This window comes from Hydra vulgaris, chromosome 12 (genome assembly GCF_038396675.1).
Source record: "Hydra vulgaris chromosome 12, alternate assembly HydraT2T_AEP".
Classification (NCBI taxonomy): domain Eukaryota; kingdom Metazoa; phylum Cnidaria; class Hydrozoa; order Anthoathecata; family Hydridae; genus Hydra; species Hydra vulgaris.
Window position 1 is genome coordinate 11400001 of NC_088931.1, and position 17416 is coordinate 11417416.

A 17416-nucleotide genomic window follows, 5' to 3' on the forward strand; every position below is an offset into this window, starting at 1 on the left:
CATTTTCTTTAGAAACATTAAAAATAGCTTCCTATAATGACTTAAAGTTTTTAAAACAAAAGACTAAAATTTATAATACTTAAATACCATTATCATTAACTTCTAATAAATACTATAAAATAGTAGCAAAACTATGGGCGCGGAGGAGGGAAGGAATTGTCCAGGCATTAGGGGGTCATTTTCAATCCTGAAAACTATTTTCATTTGGTTCAAGTAGAAGTTCTGAACGGAAGAACTTGTGATCTTTTTTTGGTTTGTTTATTATTGAAATTTATTTGTGTAATTTATGCATGAACATTATCTTCTTTATTTTATTTTAATTTCAATATTTTAGAAAAAGGTTATAGTTAATCATTTCTATTAATCTCATTCAGTTAAACTTTTTAATGTGACCATTGACAAATTTGAAGAGATAAAGAGTCGTCGCAAGAACCTGCCTTAGAATACTCATCTATACTGTACTACTACTAAATACCAACTTGTTGTTGATTTATGAGTCTATAACATTGAATGAAACAAAATTCAGAGACATTTTCAATTTTATTTAAAATATTTAATCCATTTTTAGTTGTGGCATAAGATTGCAAGTTCCCAGTGGGCACAGGACCTGAATAAGACGTCTTTTGAACGTTCAAAAGACGTCCAAAACGTTCAATAGACGTTTAAAAGACGTCTTTTTTACGTCCTGTGCCCACTGGGTTAATAATAAAATAAAATTAAAATAAAATATCATAAATTAAAATCATTAAAATTTAAAACATATTCCTGAAAAATGGGTCAATAATTAAAAATATAAAATTATTGTCTATCGGTTGTTAGGAGGGAAAGGAGGGGGGAAATTTTAAAAATTTCACGGGGAGGGGGGAGTAGTAGAATTTGAAGTTACGCGACTAACTATAAATTGTATTAACCAAAGTTCACGTTTCTTAGAAAGTACATCACATTTTTGGTGTTAATGCTAAAACTCGTAGAGATTCTCTAATAAACAAACAGAAAATGAAAGAAACATGATGATGTCTTTCAAAACTTGGCTTCCAAACTAGGATTGTAAAGAGAACAGGAGTTTTTAGCACATTTTCAACACAATTAATGTGCGATTAAAAGCTTTATAATAAGTGTAGATATTTTTTAATTTCTCTTAATTTAATGATGTATTCTGACACAATTTAATGATGTATTCTCACGCAATTTAATGATGTATTCTCACACAATTTAATGATGTATTCTCACACAATTTAATGATGTATTCTCACACAATTTTTATGTAATTATGTTTATAGGTAAAAATCAAGATAATTTCTACATGTTTTGTCCTGAATAATATAGATTATATAACACTACAGTTAATTAATAAACTATATATCGTTTGATTTTTGTTTAAAATCAAAATCTTGAAGTACTTGTAATCCACATTTGTGCAAACTCTAAAGATAACTATTTATTTGTTATTATTTTAAAATTCATCAAGTAATTTTTGGATTGACTGAGATGTATAGGTGTTTATTCGTATTTATTTTATAATTTATCATTTTATATTATATTATTTTGTTGAATTTATACAAATAAACACATATACATCTCAATCAATTATGAATAATTATGACAATAAAAATTATAAATATATGTCACTCATTCACTTGATATTCATTCCAACAACATTTTTCTCAAATCCATTCTGGTGAAATGTTGTTCAATATCAAAAAATAAAAATTAAGATTTAGCGCATTTGTAAAATATATTTGTATTTTATATTTTATATATATGTAAAAAACAATAAACTTTTCAGCTTTTTTATTAACTACTAGTATTTCGGACCCGTAAAATACCAGCCTAGGTAAGTCTATTCTGCAACGACCATTTTATACTTAAGCCTTACTTCAATATTTTTTAGTCAGCGGTAGAAGAACTATACATATTGTCTACCTTTTTAAAGTTATGAATAATAAAATAATTTATGACATAACTTTAAAAGATTTTAAACGCTCCGGTAGCCGTTGCGCAAACCGCTGTTTAATGGTAGAAAATAAAAATTTGTCAAATCTTTGTTTTGAATTAATGTTTAATACTTTATAACTTTATAGTGTAAATTCTACAAAAATTGTAAACTTATACAAACAAAAGGGGTAAAGACATAAATATTTTTCTTTATTAGGTTTTTATAAAACTTTTTTTCCAGACCGTCCGCAGCATATTAGGAACCTCGCCCCGTTATTTAATTTTGAAGAAAATAGAAGTTTGAATGTTAAATCTTTTTTCTTATAAAAAAAGTCGTTTCTTTAATGCGCGTTTAACGCGTAGACTTAACTAATTAGCTAAGCACATTAATTACACAAGTATCTCTATCGTAATGAATGCGCAAATTTAAAATTTTTAAAAGTCTCTCTCTTTTGTTCGTTCTAGTATGTAATATCTTTACATTTCAAAAATAGAAATTCCAAAATTTTATTATTTTTTATTTTAAAAAATCGAAAAAGATTTAAAAAAAAAAAAAACAATAGTCGAACCACAGCATTTCACTTCACAATGTTGCGACCTAGTCACTTTGTTCACTAAAGCGTATTGTTCGATGAAAATTTTAAAGCTATTTAATAAAGCAAAGACGTAAAAGAAACGCTATAAATCAAAATTAGGAAAATGTTGTCACAATTAAATTTAAAAGTAAGACTGTAAAACTTGATATATATTTTAACATTGCGACTCTTTTTACAAAATTAACGCAGTAAAATTAACTATTAACGGATTCTTCGAAATTTCGTTAATTGAACGGATTAAATATTCAAAACCGTTGAAAAACAACTAAACTTTTTATTAAAAAGAGTTCCATAAAAAATTATGAAGTGCTTCCTCTGTAAATTATATTTTTAAATCTTGCTTGTTTGATTTAGATATGTCAATATATTATAGTTCTTTATTTATAAATAATAAAGTTTTAAAAGGCGTTTTTCTTAAACCACATTTAAATCGTAGATAAAAGGTTTGTTGCAGTAAGTTTAATTTGCCATTTTTTAAATAGCCTCACATTTTGACTAAATATGAAGCTATTTAAAGAAAGCGTAATTTAAATTGTGTATATCCATTTGCTTTTTCTACTAAATTTTAGTAGAGAAAGCAAATGGATAAACACAGTTTAAATTACACTTTGCTATTTGTAATTTCGAAAGTTGTTAAACTTATTTTAAATTTTCTATATAAAGCATTGTCAATGCCATTACCTATATTTTTAATTTTTTTGATGTGATAAACTAAAGGGTTATTTGAACTATTATTTCTATAATATAGACTAAATGACTTGTATAGATTCTTGTATAACTTTTTATTTTAGACGTGACAGGTAGTAAGTTACGATTTAAATCTAAACCAGTTGTAAAACTAAAAATGTTATTATTTCTTTCGATGGGTATGATTATTTAGGTTAGCTATGTTTACAAAGAGCTAGTTTATATGCTTTTATAATTTGCATTTTAGACATGTGGCATGCAATATAACACTGTAAGTTTCATCACTTGTAAAATAAATTAGTTGTAAAATGTTTACCTGCATTTTTTATTATGGGTATTTAAGTTTTATAATTTGCTATTTTAGACACATGTCATGCCATATCACACTATAAGTTTAAATTAGTTGTAAAACTATTTTTTTTTTTACTTGTAATTTTTTTATGTTAGTTACAACTAAGTTTATATATTGCTTGTTTATATTTGTATAGAACTTGCTACTTTAGACAAGTGGCATTCAGGCATGAAGTATCAAATTTAAATTCTAATATTAATACTTTTAACGTGTTTATAAATATTAAATAAAAAGGTGAGAGACTTTTTTTAAATTTAAATTCTAATATTAATACTTTTAACGTGTTTATTATTATTAAATAAAAAGGTGATTGACTTTTTTCTTTTATTCCTGATGTGTGTATAAGTTTTACAACTATTGATGTGTGTAAAAATTTTAGAACCTTTTACTTAGCAGGTAAGGTTATCTTTTGTAGCGCATTTAATTTTTGTTTAATACATTGAAATGTAGAACTAATAAAATAACATAATTTTTATTAGTAATTTAGAAATAAAGAATTAACAACAAATGTTTCTTACAGGGTTATTAGTAAAAACTTATTTCTATTTTGTATTATGGTATATCATTTATTTTCAATATTTTATTTATTGTGTTTTAAGGTTTGTTTATCTTTAAATAATCGACAACAGGTTGCTGGAATTGAAATGTGCACAAATGAATTTACAACAGTATTAAAAATTGAAACCTAGTATAGTAACAATTGTATACATGACTGTGTTTTTCATATAAATGTTTTTTGACCTTGAATATAATAACTGTATTAAAAAGTGTATATTAAAAAACCTTTTATATTCTTATTTAAATTTTTTAATTTTTATTGTAGTTAAAAGTTTCTATATTGAATTAAATTATTATAAATATTTAATTAATTTTCAATTTAAAAGTTAAAAAGTTTTTAAAGCTTGTTAAAAAATTTCTCCCGATCGAGTTAGTTTGTATAAGTAGTACTGGTTGTATTAGATGTTGAATATCATAATAAAATAATTTATATATTAAAAATAAGGACTATTGTAATGAAATCTCAGTTCTATCTGGCGAAATTTCTTTCTAATTTTAAATAGAATAAAAAATTATTCAATACGACGACGTAGTAAATTCTTTATTTTACCAAAACAGCAAAAGCCGCCTAGTGTAATAATTCCTTTATTTTAACGAATTATTTGTTGCACGAACGGAATAAATCCTTAACGGACTAATATTGACGAACTTAAATCCTTTAACATAACGGAAAATCCGTTGGTGCAATAACGACAGATGCAGTTCGTTGTATATAACGGATTTTTTCTTAGAATGTATTACGTTCGGCAATAATATATAAGGTAGAGTTGAATATAGTTTTATATATTATGGAGTTGAGCATAGTTACATAGTTTTATATGTTTTATGCGTTATAGAGTTGAATATAATCATATATTTTTATACATTTTATATGTTATAGAGTTGAATATAGTCACATAGTTGTAATACTTTAGAAGTAAAATGCCTATTTACAACACAGTTTATAAAAATTTTAATTTCAACTCATAAGATTCAATTTATTTTTAAATAAATGAAGCCAAATTAGAACTTCTAGTTCGCTTTCATTTTAGCTGCAATTTATAATTACCAATTTCGAATGTTTTGATTAAGATTTCAGCTATTTACTGCCCACGTTTAAAAAGATACTGCCTACAGATAATGATACTGCCAATGGCGAGCGGAAAAATTTGGCGCGGTTGATATACTAACTACCATATTTTAATTTTTGTCACTTATTTTTTCAACGAACAGACTTCTGTAATTAAGATTTGATGAGCATAGTTTATTTTTTACTTTGTATGATAATTTGTCTAAAACATATATACCAATTCTTCCTCCATTTTTTTTACTTCCTTCCCAGTTGACTAATTAATTTATAATTAGACAATTTGTAAATAGAATAAAAATCTAGTGTATTTTCATGCCGAGTCTCTGTAAGAGATATGACGTCAATCGTGTAGTTTATAATATTCAAAAAGTCTTTAAACTTTTCAAAGTTTTGGTTTATGCTCTTAATATTTACATGTAATATAAAAAATGAATGAATTTCTTTTTTTTCTCCCGTGAATTTATTATGATCAAAATACGGTGCTTTCATTAAATTCCTCTCTTTCAGTCTCTGTTTTCATTCCAAGTTTCTAGAAAAATATTTGTGTTCGATATGGACAAAATTTATATTTTTAAATTCTTATAAAATATAGTTTAATGCTGACGCTGCGTCAGCGATCGTTAATAAATTACGCAACGCTAAACCAAAAAGATCAAAAGTTTTCCCTCGCAGAGTCTTTAATTAAACCAAAAATTAAAATAACGTGTTATTGGGTCGTCCATAAAGTACGTTACGCTTTAGGGGAGGGGCTAGTGGTTTTATGACGACTCGCACAAGACTTGTTACTAAAGTGTTAGGATGTTGTGACGAGGGGGAGGGAGGGGGTTAAAAACGATCAAAAGTTGCTTTGCTTTTCAGCTGCCGCTAAACAATATCAAATGTCATATAAACTACAATTTCCTTTTACAAAAAATAAAATTTAATTACAAATGTATAAATAATATATGGATGGCAAAATACCAACCTACTCTTTTCATAGACCCCCTACTATAACAATAATAGTAATATTTAAAAATACAAATAGAAAAAAAAGAAGATCTATTATTTAAAATTAAAAATATCCACAATTAGTCAAAAAAGAAGATATAATATTTAAAAATACATATAGTGAATAAAGAATACATAGTATTTAAAAATACAAATAGTCGCCAATAGCCAAAAAAATAAAATAAAATATTGAAAAATAAAAATCTGTCAGAAAAAAGTATTTGTATATATATATATATATATATATATATATATATATATATATATATATATATATATATATATATATATATATATATATATATATATATATATATATATATATATATATGTCTATATATGTCTATATATATACATGTATGTGTGTGTGTGTGTGTGTGCGTGTGTGTGTGTGTATGTGTATATATATATATGTATATGTATATATATATATATATATATATATATATATATATATATATATATATATATATATATATATATATATATTAAATATCATATTTAACATAAAATATATAAAGATTACATATAATATTAAAAAATACAAACAGTCAAATAAGAAGGTATAATGTTTAAAAAATTTTTTTGTTAACAAAAATATAAATTATTCCGTAAGATTTAAATTTTTGTTTGGAGCTAAAATGAGTTTAATGATTTTCCCATATTTAAATTGCCTTTCAGAAATGAGTTTCATAGCTTAGGTCCTCTATGCATTTTTATTATTATTATTATTTGCCGTATATTAAAATTTACAATGAAATAAATCGTGCCAATAAATAAGAGAGCTGGAGCAAGCAGAAGACATAAACTGTCTTATCATCGAGTCCCATTTTCATTGAAAAAATCGTCAGTTTATATACAAAAAAGAAAAGTAGCTAAGTACATAATAAGAATTTTACACATGTTAGTTACAATATAAATATTAATATAACATAAATATTAGTGTTGAAATATTACTCAATATATCAAAGATTAACAACAATATAAAAGTATTAAAGTTTTTTAACAAAAAAATTAAATAAAAATAAAACTACAACAAAAGAGAAGTAGTGTCAATAACTATTTTTTTAGGTAATTTATATTATTTATATATTTATTTTAAAAGAGATATTTTAAATCAAAGTTGTTTTGTAAAAAGAGACTCTTAGGTTCTTTCCTGAATTGTTCCAAAGAGATGTTTTGAAGATTCCTTTTTTTTTGCAATAAATTTTGAAAAGTGTTTCCATAGAAACGGTCCACGGTATTGGATTTGGTAAGAACTTAGTTTTAAATTAGTTTTTGGTAGAATAAAGTTGTTCATTGAAAATTTAGTAGGATACTTGTGCGAGATTTCACTAAAGTAAGACTGAAATACAATAGGAAAAAGCCCATGTTTTATTTTAAATATGAATTGTAGAACTTGGTGTATATTAAGTTTATAGATACTTAGGGCACCAAGCTTCCTTAAAAGAGGTTCGCAATGAAAAGTTCTATGTGCACCAAATACAATCCTGCATGCGTGTTTTTGCTTACTTTAAATTTTTTTTAATTTACTATAATTAGTACTTCCTCATACAATATTACAGTAAGAGATAAAACTATAAATAAATGAAAAGTATATTTTTTTCAAGGAAGCAGTGTTAAGATATGGTTTAGTTTTATATAATATGGAAATATTTATTGAGATTTTATTTTCTATGTATTTTATATGTGGTTTCCATGACAAATTTTCATCTAGTATTACTCCTAAAAAATTAACGATTGGTTCTCTTTTAATAAATGTTTTATTGATTAAAAGATTAGGTAATTTTAGAGGAACATCATCACGTTCACTAGGCTTGAAGAACAAAATAAATTTAGTTTTTTCTACACTTAACGAAAGCCTATTACTTGTAAACCACTCGTTTATTTTTAATAGTTCTTAATTAAATATATTAAAGAGAACTTTTATGTTTTTGTTGGAATAAAAAAGACTGGAGTCGTCTGCAAACAATATAACATTTAAATATTTGATGCTAAGTACAAATCATTTATATACAATAAAAATAATAACTATCCTAAGATTGAACCTTGGGGCACACCACATGTAATGTGTTTTTCTTTTTCAATTTTTTTATAAATAATACATTGTGACCTGTTCGCCAGGTAATCTTCAAACCAAAGTAAGTTTTTATTTCTTACTCCATAGAGTTCCAGTTTTTTTATAAGTATCTTATGGTTAACAGTGTTAGAGGCTTTTGACAGATCAATAAAAACTCCTGAGGTAAAATAGTCATTATTGAATGCATCTGATACATGATTAATCAGTTTACCGATACATGATTAATCAGATTACCGCACGGTTAGTTGAATTATCTTTTTTAAATCCAAATTGTTTACTGTACAGCAAACTGTTTAACATCAAATAGTTATAAAGTCTGTTGTACATAATTCGTTTCAATAATTTTGAGAAGCAAGGTAAGACGGAAATAGGTCTGTAGTTTGAAATATTAGTTTCGTCACCAGATTTAAAAACGGGAGTGATTATGGCAACTTTAAGTTTTTTTGGCACAACACCTAGTTTGAAATGAAATGTCAAAAATATGAAATAATGACGGTTCAATGATATCGAAAACTGACTTTACAACATTTACACTAATTTTGTCAATGCCCGCACTTTTATTACTTTTAAGACTATTAAAAGCATTCCTTATCTCGCTTAGATTTAAATTAGATTCTTCCATAATGGTTTAACACGGTTTAATATAAGATTCAAACTCTATGGTAATTGGTGGAATTTTACTCGCCAAGTTCGGCCCTACTTCAAAAAAAAAATGAGTTTAGTTTATTCAGCTATTTTTTGTTTATCATAAATCATTTACCCGTCAATTCAAAGCTTTTGGGGGAGATTATTTTTTACACATTTATTTTTACCAATTATTTGTTTAATTATATTCCACGTTTTTTTAGTGACGCCGTTGGTTTTTCCCAGCAACTTTACATAATAAATTTTTTTAGAGTATTTTTTTGTTTTTTCAAATAAGTTTTTACAGTTTTTGTAGTTTATTTCATTTTTATATCTTTTATGTCTTAAATATTTAACATAAAGTTTTTGTTTTTTTTAGACGATTTTATTAGTCCCTTGGCCATCCAGGGGTTTAAGAGAGACTTGGATTTTATAGTTATTTTTTTAACAGGAAATGCTATGTCATACTGTTTACAAAATTGCGCTAAAAATAGTTCATATGCATTATTGACTTCATGGGATTGTAAAATAAGATTGAAATCGATATTTTCTGATAAAAGAGTTCGAAAATACAATAAGGAGTTTTCATTGATCTGTCGTGTTAAAATTGTAGAGTTCGAGGGGGGATTATTTTGGGTAATGTTATCAGTAATTAAGAATATTGGAAAGTAGTCTGTTAAATCAGTTTTGATTATGCCCGTTCCTAAACGACAGTTTTGAATATTGTTAGTAATTATATAATCAAGTAATGATGATGTAGTCTTAGTTATTCTCGTTGACTTATTTATTGTTGATATTAGGTTATATTGGATTAGAGTATCTAAAAAGTATTCAACATTTTTATTTGAAGCATTATTAAGCAAAGTTAAGTTAAAATCACCAGCTAAGTAAACATGTTTCCGTCTTAAACTAGTTTTGGTTAAAAAACTGCTTAAATAAGTTTTAAATTTTCTTAAACTACCAGATGGTTGTCTATAAATAAAATTGAAATTCGTGGTTTAGTTGATACAATAAGAGTTTAAGATTTTCAAAGTTTTTGTTAATATTTCGAATGTTTACATTTAATATAGAAAAGTTATTTTTGTTCCGACAGAGATATTGAGTAGATTCAGAAATTGAATAATACTCGCTTTCTAAATTTTTTCCATTAAAATAGTTATCATCACTAGCATTCTCATCATTAGAATTAAATGAAAATTTGACCTCCATTTTTATAAGTAAAGTTTATAATAGTTAATTAAACAAAGTATTATATAGAAAGTAAAATAAAATTGTAGTATATATAAATATGTTACGAAAATAATATTTTACTTTTGTTCGCAGCCCAATCCCGAATGATCAACTTATCGCAAAAGATGAATGCATATTTTCCAGCCGCACGTTCAACTTTCATCCAATCCCGTAGAGCTTTCCTAATTGTGACAGTTTCGGCACAAAAATCTTCATTAATATAAATATTCATTGAAATTGAATATTTATAATTGACTAGCCATTGACCAAGCGTATCCGTAGCTACGGATACGCTTGGTTAATATCTCTGAGGATACACTCAGTGGCTAGAAGCCAATATAAATTTGTAGGTTACTCTTACAATTTTGAAATTATGTTATTGACATTTAGATAAGCATTGACAGAGTTATAAAAGTTTTATTTAATAAAAATTTTATTTTGACCGCAAACCACAGTGGACCAGAATAGCAAATTTTGAGACGAAACTAATAAATAATTTAATATTAATGCTGTAGCCACTAAATTTGGAAGCAATATTAAAAAAAGGTCTAGGCTTCTTGTAATGGGGATATTTTTTTATTTTGGTAGCTATAGATACCTAGTTTTGCATGGCAACAAGCTGCTTTAGGTAGTTGCAAACTCTTTACTTGTGTTATATTTTTATTTATGCGTCACATGCATTTATGTATTGGCAGTACCATTATTGGTAGGTGTTATTTATTTGATTGCTATGAATGATTTGGTTGCTATTGCAAAGTTTTATTTGTGCTATATACAGTATATTTGGAATGCGTATTTATATTTTTTAGATTGTACCACTAAAAAAAACAGTTTTGTCCACTGTCTGGCTACTCTGTGTAGTATACTCCGGCTACTCGTTTGATCAGAATTTTGTTTGAGTGACACCATTCTTATCAATCGTTTAGTTATTATTATTAAATACTTATAATTAATTTAATCATTATTATATTATTTTGTATTATTAATATTTTTATATGTATATATATATTTTTTTATTAATCAATTATTTTTACTTATTACAATCAATAGAATTATGTTTTTCTTTTTACCCTTATTATTATATTTATTATTATTATTATTATTATATTATTGTATGATTTAAAAAGGAGAATAAATATCTAGTTGTTGTTGTTGTTGTTGTTGTTGTTGTTGTTGTTGTTGTTGTTGTTGTTGTTGTTGTTGTTGTTGTTGTTGTTGTTGTTGTTGTTGTAGTAGACCAGAATAACTAATTTTGAAGAAAAATTAATATAAAACTTAATATTAGTGGTATAACTAAATTTGGCATAAAAACGTTTTTTTTTAATTTTTGTTTTAGGTGCTCCAAGAAGACCTAACGGTCTTGTCGCAGAGCACCTTAAAAGAGCATTTAACTAGAAAGTTCACGTCTACTTCCTTACCAATGGCCCGAACTATGTCCAGACCTTGCTTCGAACTATGGATCTCTTGCACCTAAAGCAAGCTCTCTAACAGCGCCACAGCCCCTTTGACCGCTTACTTATATAAAGTCTACGCCTCAAATAAAGGAGGTATTTTTATTTGGTTGCAATGTATACTTCAATTCCTACAAACTTTTTATAGTCATAATCAGTCTTTATATAAATCTCGCACAAATACTCCAGCGCAAATGTTAAATATAGTTGTGAAATATAAGTGTGAATTTGATATATTACAACACCATTTTGATATATACAACGACCGACGAAGTATGGTAAACATTTATCTTATTACTAAAAATAAAAAAAAAATTATTTTTAGTAATAAGATTGAAAAATGCAACTTAGGTATCATGACTAAAGCTCAATGGTTTTAAAAGTTGTTTTGTATGGAAGTTGAATCTTAATTAAATTTGATACTGGTTTTCTCAAACTAATAATATATAGATAAGTTGAACCAACGAGGTCTAATAGACTGGAGGGAGAACGAAGTTAAATTACGTCGTTTCTCAAGGAGCAGTTTTAGTAGTAACATAATTTTCTATTAAACACGCGTAATTATCATTATTTAAAGTATCACATTCCACTTTTAACAAAAATTATCCAATGATATTGTTTCAAAATGTCATAAGCATTTGAAGCATTACAAGTAAAGATAGAAGTTTAAAAAATTCGTAAACAAAATTTAGAGTAAGTTTATTGTTATTATTTTACGTTGTGCTCTTTGAACGACTAATATTAAGTTTTTAGATTAGAATTGAATTAATAAATGTCTACATAAGAACTAGTGGTTTTTTGTCGGATATACAAACTGGTATTTTGTATATCCGATAAAAATACCACTGCTATATTCTAAATATATATATTCTAAATATATATATTTAGAATATAGCAATTAGTTATTAAATCCAGCAAAAGTACTACAACACAAAAAAATCCTGGAAAGATATAATAAGTTCCTTGCCAAAAAAACGTTCTTTAAGAACGCAACAAACCTATAGCTGAACGGGTAAGCAAAAGATAAGGTTCAACCAAGTAGTAGAGACTGTTTAAAACTTTGATATTTATACCTAGTATCAAGGTACTCAAAAAACGATTACTTTACGTAGATCATGATTTTTGTTGTAGTTACTGCTTGAACAGGTTTTTAGAACAATTGTTAAAAACTTATCCAGTCAACTTTTAAGAGAGTAATCCATTTTGATTACAGCATACAAAGATTACAAGCTACATTTCTAAACTTTCCTTTTTCAACGTAAAAGCGCCATTTTGCCGCTGGAATAATTATACAACAAAGACTGTACTACAATTTTAAACGATTTTCGGCTTTGTTCTCCCTCCATTCTATTCTAACGTCTTTTTTAAAAAATTTAACGTTAAATTTAATAATTGTCTTAGTAATTCTTCATTTTTCTTTATATTGGCGATAAATGCTCGCTGATAACCTTTTTTTTTTTTTATCGCTGATAAGTGGCTGCTGCTTATTTCCCCAGAGGTTAAGCTCACAGAAGTTATTTGATTGCTGACAGCGTGCTTGCTATTAACATAAGCGTAAAGATGTTTAGAGTTCCGTTTGTCGTTGGCTATTTTGTGTTCAAATTCTTTAATTGCTATGCAGGAACCTATTTTGATAAGGCTTTGAGTGAGGTTGTACTCTTTGACAATAAGAACAATTTGTCATTTGCTGTTGTGGTCGAGGTACTAAAGCTATTTATCTCTGTCTATATTATATCAATACTAATATCTTTATCTCTTATATTTCGACTTCATGTTTAAACTTGATTAAAAAAAAGTCATCAAACTTCTTAAATTCAATTTTGAAAAGTCACATTTACCATATTTTCTAAATACAATTACATTCTAAATACAATTAAATTCTAAATACAATTACATTCAATCTAAATCTTATTATTCAGCTACAACACAGCAAAATCCACGATTCTTGTTTTAAGCAAAAAAAGTCTTAAAACAAGAAAAAATAGACTTGTCCGCCACGTAAGAACTTTTTTACTTGTTTTAAGAATTTTTATTCTTAAAATAAGAACTTTTTTTCTTGTTTTAAGAAATTTTTTTCTTAAATATCTCTTTTCTTGTTTCAAGAACTTTTATTCTTAAAACAAGAATTTTTTTTCTTGTTTCAAGAATATTTTTGCTCAGAATAAGAATTTGTTTTTCTTGTTTTAAGTATTTATATTCTTAAAAATAAGAATTTTTGTTCTTGTTTCAAGTATTTATATTCTTAAAATAAGAATTTTTGTTCTTGTTTCAAGTATTTATATTCTTAAAATAAGAATTTTTTTTCTTGTTTCAAGAATATTTCTGGTCAGAATAAGATTTTTGTTCTTGTTTCAAGTATTTATATTCCTAAAATAAGAATTTTTGTTCTTGTTTCAAGTATTTATATTCTTAAAATAAGAATCTTTTTTCTTGGTTCAAGAATATTTTTGCTCAAATAAAGATGTTTTTTTCTTGTTTTAAGATTTTTTATTTTTATCAATAAATTTTTTTTTCTTATTTCAGGGGCATTTTTGCTTAAAATAAGATTCTATTATCTTGTTTCAATAATATTTACCTTGAACGGTAAAACAATATTACAAGAGTATTTTTTCTATGGAAAAAAAGAAACATTTTGAAATTAGGATGATATAAAATAAGAATATTCAAAAAGTATTTATACATTTAAACAAATCTCATCGTTGAAATAAAACTTGTTGTTCTTTGGAATGTCCAGTTATTGGTAATGCTTGTAGCGACAATACTCCTCCCATAGGCTACTCATCTGACTCAAACGAGTTTCTGTTGAGCTTTTATCTTTAAATAAAATATAATGTAAATTGTGTATGCCGTCATGACATGGGCGTCATAATCCATGTCCATTACATAGTGTATTCCAATAAGTCCAATCACGGCGTCAGAAAATGAAATACTTCGTAAAATAATTTTTTTTACCATGTATAACGATTGCCTCGTCTCCATCGTCTGTTATGATAAGGATTTATTTTATCTAAAAATAAATTTAACAAACTCAAATCTAAAATTTAACATTAACATCTTTTTTCAGTACATATATATTAACATCTTTTTTCAGTACATACATCGACTGACAAATACCCTGACAAGCAGTGGAATGCTGCTACATTGATTGAGGTTTTGTCATGGGGCAGCAGTCTTTTCATTTATTATTCTTTGTTTTTTTCCTTTTTTTCCCCAAAAAAGCCATATCGATTTATATAAGCAAAAAAAGTGAGCAAATGCTTACATAAATATGCTATAGTAGATATATCAACCCTCGAAATTAGGAAAAATGAGGTCAGCAATATTTTGCCAACCTCAATCTTTTAGAGGTCGGCAAGAAAAATTTAATACAAAGATCCTACCATAAAACATAGAAACGATATATATATATATATATATATATATATATATATATATATATATATATATATATATATATATATATATATATATATATATGTATATATATGTATATACTTACAGCATGTCGATCTGCAACAGTTTAAGGTCGGCAATTTATTGTCCACTTTAGTTTTCTTAATTCTGAAAATTTGTTAATTTCTTAATTAACTACCAACTTGAGTATTCCAGAATGTAAGTGTGTCAATTTCTTAAGCCAAGCTTACCCTCACTGAGTCAACTGTGACAGAAGACTTTAATACACAAGCTATCTCGCCAACAATCTGAATTAAACAATAATAAAAGAAAAGCATAAAAACAATTTTAAAAAGCAGAGGATACTTATAGAATAACCCATTAGGACAGTTTTGAAAAAATAACTACTCACTTTAGAAAGAATTGGCGATTTCTATCAACTCTCTTGCGATTTCTATCAACTATACATTTATTTACCCAAGTCCTTTTTTGAGTAAATTTAGCATCCAATTTCTAATAACTTCTGGAGCATTTAATTAGATCATATTATAAAATGTAAAAAACAAACAAAATTAATTATTAATATTAAATTTACTAATTGAAAAGTAATGTTTCCTTTACTTACTTTACATTGTGTATATTTGGAAACTTGGGATTGCTAAAAAGAAAACATCGATGTTTAGAAATAATACTAGTACTAATCTTAAAAAAACTTGCAATAACAATATTGAAATAGCAATATTATAAACAATAACAATAAGCAATAATGATATGAGTAATCGTAAAAAAATGCTATAATAATATTTATATTACATATCATCTACCATAAGCAATAATAATAACCCACAATGAGCCCAACATTTTACAAACAGTCTCTCCAAAAAAAGGCATAAAGACAAGTTTTAATATAGTTTAGTGATTTCAATTAAATATATAAAAAAAATTATTCCATGAATAAAATATGGTAAATTTTTCCATGATTTTATGCATTAGTTTGTGATTTATGGTCGCACTAACTGAACAATGATTTAGGATATATAATTTAAGGTTACTAAAAGATTGAAGATATTAACGAGAACTTTTTATAGAAGTAAAAAAAATTACAGATTGAGAGAGGTATGGTAACTTGCGTATGACTCCAGACAAATAGACAATTTAATTTTTTGATAATTTTGGATAGAAAGTAAAGGATAAGTTGATAAGTAGTTTATAGGGTATTTCACTGAAACTATATATATATATATATATATATATATATATATATATATATATATATATATATATATATATATATATATATTAATACAAGCAAGGTACAAACAACAAGGCATACTACAAACAAGGAGGCGAATCCATTTGTAATGAGTATAATAAATTATTTACAATATATCGATTCTTTCTCCAAAAAAAAGTGTTTAAAAAGTATTCCTAAATCAAAAAAATAACAATAGCCATTAAAACCTAACCATATATATGGTTCAATAAATAAATAAATAAAGATCAAAATAGCTTTCTGTTTATATATATAAACAGAAAGCTCTTTTGATCTTTATTACATTTTTATACACCTAATTTAAAAATACATTTTTACAGCAAAATTAAATTTAAGCAACAACTAAAAAATAGTCAAGTATAAAAAAAATAATAATAATAATGAAAAAAAACAACTTTTAATTTGTGCAGTTGAAAATTCTCAGTTTATTTCAAAAAAATGAAAAAATCACTCAATATTACAACAACATCCAAAAGCAATAAATTTACCAGAAATATAAATGTTTGACATAAGCATGTAACATGCTTATGTAAAACATCTTGTATCATGCTTATGTAAAACATGCTTATGTATAACATGCCATGTTATTAAATTAAAAAAAAACATATGTACAGTCCACATTTTGGATTGTTCACTCTCTTTAGCCTCAATTTTATTTATTTACTAATAAAAAAAAGACATTTATTTATTGAGTCATATCAATAATATGGTTGCAACATAAATTTTTACAAAAATAAACTTAAAAAAACAGTTGCCATATAAGAAAAGATTATGTAGTTAAGAACCGCAGCCATTTTAAAATCTCTGATATTTCTAAAATCTTCTGGCATATGCGCACATAACATATGGCATGAACCCATCAACCGTGCCTAATTTAAAGTTTTTGAGATTTTTGGGCCCTAATAGGTTGGGGGGGGGGGCAGACCTTTCAGCCACGTACTGTCCAACAAAAACTCCTCGATACGTCGCTTGGCAGTATATTCATTTTTGCTTTATTTATTTATTATAAAAAAGTGCACAGTTTTGGAGCTCTTCAAACCAAATTGCACTTATGCATGTTTGCACTTATGCTTGCACTTAACACTTATATTATTTTGCAACTAATTCGCCCTTACAAAGATTCACATTTATACTAGATTAGATTTATGCAGATTCACAGATATGAAAATCGCACTTGTTGA

General features: G+C 25.9%; 1 long non-coding RNA gene across 2 annotated transcripts; it reads right to left on the reverse strand.

The window, feature by feature from the left end:
• Nucleotides 1-14199: 14199 nt before the first annotated feature.
• LOC136088447 (uncharacterized) lies at nt 14200-16738 on the reverse strand. 2 transcript variants are annotated; one of them, XR_010642171.1, is made up of 5 exons: nt 16724-16738; nt 15588-15620; nt 15375-15485; nt 15069-15270; nt 14200-14576 (listed from the first exon to the last, which is right to left on the reverse strand). It is a non-coding gene; the product is annotated as an uncharacterized LOC136088447 (long non-coding RNA). The 2 variants fall into 2 exon arrangements; XR_010642170.1 differs by lacking the exon at nt 16724-16738 and having other exon boundaries at nt 15588-15727.
• Nucleotides 16739-17416: the final 678 nt, after the last annotated feature.